Genomic DNA, 4,197 nt, shown 5'->3' on the forward strand with positions numbered 1-4,197 from the left:
ATGTTTCACGCATAGGGTGTTAAATTGGACTGTAACAATAAATGCAGCCCCTATTATTACTGCTTGACTACACAATGGACAAAAATTCTCATTATAATTCTTAAAAGTTTAGAATAAAGATTTTTTTTTTTTAGACTAGCAGCTTTTCCTCCCCCATACTTCCCTGCCCAATATTAATTTCTCACTCTTTCTGATTTTTTACTTCTGATTCAGTCTTCAATTGCTTCCAGTAGAAATGGTAAAACTTACAATACAATACTTTAATTTATAGTAGCACTAATCAGATTGTCCGCCTTGTTATTCACTGGCCCAGACTTTACGCTGCTTAGAAGTAGAAATAGGAGAAAGGTTTTAGGCAACATCCTACTACTACATACAGTTGTTTCTGTAACTAGAGCCTGTTAATTTTTCTTGGTTTTCTTCAGTTTCAATGGATGAATTTTAGCTTCTCTTGATTCTCAGAGATTTAACATTGACACAATCATTTTTTATTCCATAATTTCTCAGACACGTAATTAAAGTTGAGATGTATCTTTTAAGAAATATGTTATGAATTACTTTTGTCAGTCTGCTAGGGGATACCTAGATAACATTCCTCATATGCATAGTTGTGTAGAGAGAAAGTAACTGAAATAGCTTGACATTCATCTCATCTCACAATATTCTTATTTATGCATAATTAATTATAAGTAAAAATAAAGTTTGAAGGAGGACAGCTGTGGATTTTAGGGTCTTTTACTTTAATTGTAAAAGTACTTAGGAGCTCAGGTAAGTCCTGAGTATCATTAATACTTTTAATGGGACATGTGACCAATTTTCAACTGATTCTCCTTGACTTTTCTGTCCTGTAAACATGGTACATGTGTAATAAATCTCAGGTCTGGGCTCTGCGGTCCAGTTTGCTGCTAAGTAACGCCCAGAATTCAGTAAAAATAATGCTCCTCCATTAAATACATTGTTAGGAGAATACAAACCAAACAACTGTGACAGAGAATTTTACTCCCCTACAGTGAGAGAAAGACTGTTGCAGCTCTCCCCTCAGGACTGTATTGACAGGGCCGGAGATGCAACTGAACACTGACAGGATTTAAGCAACAAGTCCATAATGCCGTATTCTCTGTTTGCATATTGCACAGGGATTCTCACCGGGCTGGTCGAACAAAGTCAGACTGATTGAAGTTTTCACTTTCTTCCCATGGACTTGTTAGTGGCCGACTGCAAATGTAGAGTTGTAATGTAACATTTGGTCTCTGAAATACATATAATATATGCTATTTTTTACAAAGAAAAAAATACAAGCAAGGAGTGGCATGAATGCACCTACAAATGGATACATCTATTAGGATTAAAAGCCTACGTTCTTAGACACGGCTTCCTTTTGCTCTAACAACAGTGTCATTCAGCTTCTTAGTAAGTAAGTATCATAGTTAGGCTATGTCATTATTTTTCTGCTTTGTAGAGGTATTGAAGGAAAACATTTCCTAGCGTACAGATACAACTGATATAATTTCATTGAGATATATATATATTCTATATTTTGAGGTTTTTTTCTTATTTATTTAAGGAAAATTTACATACTATGTTTCTACAGGCATTTCTTTTAAGTCCATACACAAGTGCTGTTTTGGGAACTTAGGTAAGAGATATTAAAGCATTCTGAGAAACCTAATCTAGTAAAAGATGTCCCTGCCCACGGCAGGGGGATTGGACGAGATCTTCAAAGGTCCCTTCCAACCCAAACCATTCTATGCTGCTATGATTAATTTCTAAGCTCTTCAGATAGATAGAAATACTTTAAGATTGCATTCCAATGTTTTTCTTGATATTGAAAGAACGCCACCACCACTTCCATGAAGTAATAAAAAAAATTCCTTAAGACAAGCCACATTGAGGAGGCAAAAATCTGTTTTGTGCTGCTGGACTGTGGTGTCCGGTATTTTGAATGAGTGAGTAGTGGACACGTGTGCAAGTGGGTATGTGCAGAATTTTTGAGTGGGTAAGTCACAAGGCACAGCTGATTAATTATGTTTCCATCTATTGCCTTTCAAAACCAACCGGCAAAAAACCCCAATATAAACAACAAAAAAAGCCTTACAAGGGATTAATTTTCTTAAGAATCAAGATTGCCATCAACTATAACTGTAAAAAAAGAGCTTATCAAATTCTCTTCACATGCAAAAACCCCACTACTGCAGCCAGAGCATGAAGGGTTAATGTGCTTAATAACGTGCTGTCTCTTGCAAAATAATGTACATGATGAATTGTGCTGTTGCCATTGATGGCTTGATTGTTTGCTGGTTTTTTTGGATAAAACTAGGTATGCTTCGTGTATACCAAACTCTACGTAAGAGAACTACAGCAAGGTACAGAAAATCTGAACTATTTAAGGTGGAAGGAAATTCTTCCCAGAAAGAATAAAACCCTGTGGGTTATAAATGGATCAAAAAGAATTATATTTTTTATTTATACTCCAGAAACGTAAGCAAGTGAATGAAATGGTTTCATATACATTTTTACATCCATAAGCAGTGAAAACACTGTTCATACATCAATTCTATAGCAAAATGTACATCCTTTTTTGCTAAATACGCCAAATTTAATGGACAAAACCCTCCATAGTAATTTGAACTCTTGAAATAACAAGGGCAAAATGGGCTACTGGTTAATAGCTTTAGAGCAATAATAAAGCTACCTTTCCAGAATGCACATCAATACTAGAGCATGCAGGCAAAACAATACTACTACTACTACTAAAAATAAAAAAAAATATCCAAAATGTGAATGCCCAATTTGAGGAAATTTGTAAATCAGACTATGAGGGACCTAGGACGTTTGAGTCCAGGCTGGTTTATACTAAGTGCAGTTCAGCAGCTCAGATCCTAGCTGACTGTGCTTGGATTCCCTAATCACAAAGAAACGCATTCTTATGAAGTTAATCAGCTGTAGACACAGAATGCTGATGACAGTTTCTTCATATTTGCTTTATCTAAAGAAAACCCAGTTAGTGGTAATTCTACCAAATACTTGTAACATTCACATGAAACTTTAATTGATTTTCAAACAGTACAACTGTGCCATGAATTCAACCACACAGAATATAAGCCTTAAGCCCACTAGGTTTAAGCAATTGTGACTTTGTAGACTAAAACTATGTAAAATAACATCTGATAACTCCCTGGTGTTAGAGGTAGACAGTTTTCTTTCAAATCCTAGGTTTGGTCCTTTATTTTATTCAGCAGTGAAAGCCATGAATACAGAACGAATAACAGCTGTTACAATTCTCAACCATGACTTCTAACGTCAGAGAATTCAAGGTATGAACACAGTACACAGTAATGAAAAGTATCAAAAATTAGTTTACCTCAAAAAAGATAAATAAAACAGGTATATCCCACCAATACATAAACAGATGTTTGTGCTACAGTTAAAATTTGCTGTATACAAAAGATCATAATCCCTGTCCTCAGCTTATGATAGAAGCAAGAATACATGAGCCATTTAAATTGTCAGACATTATGCTTTATAAGGTATGCACAGAAGTTCAAGCAATAAATACATACATTAGTTCAAAGCCTTACAATAGCTACGCAAAGCAGATGCAGAAAAGCAGATTTGCTATTACTAGCAAGCAATGATATAAGAGTAAAAATTCATGAAATGCATTAAAGTAACATTTTTCTTAGAAAAAGTCTGGTCATTTATGGGTCCACCAACATTTTTACATAATATGCACAATTATCAAAATACAGACCAAGCATCTCAGAAAACTCCAAAAAACCTAAAATCTATTTTCAAAGCAATTGCAGTTTTGGAGGTTTTTCTGGTATAATGTGCAAGCAGCTATTTTTTTTTTTTAAATTGTATTTATATAAAACCCATGCAAAACTCTACAGGTATATGCATTCTGTGGCTGAGACTTCCTTTCAAAAGTTTTGTAACTGAGGTATGCATACTTTAGCATTGTAGTCTTAGGCCACCTTCCTGATGGTACAATTACCACATTTACTTCCAGTCCATCAAAGTCCCTTGGACATGCACTCGAAACACCCATCATTCCCTTTCAGGAAATCCCCACTTCAGAGTTTTAGACGACTGATTGACTGAAAACAATCGCTTACAAGGTGAATCCTTCTCTTGATGTAATTATCGTAAACCTTCTGTTGATCATGACCCAAAGACAAACATAATGAAAAGTAG

Source organism: Nesoenas mayeri (genome assembly GCF_963082525.1).
Source record: "Nesoenas mayeri genome assembly, chromosome: 1".
NCBI classification, from domain to species: Eukaryota; Metazoa; Chordata; class Aves; order Columbiformes; family Columbidae; genus Nesoenas; species Nesoenas mayeri.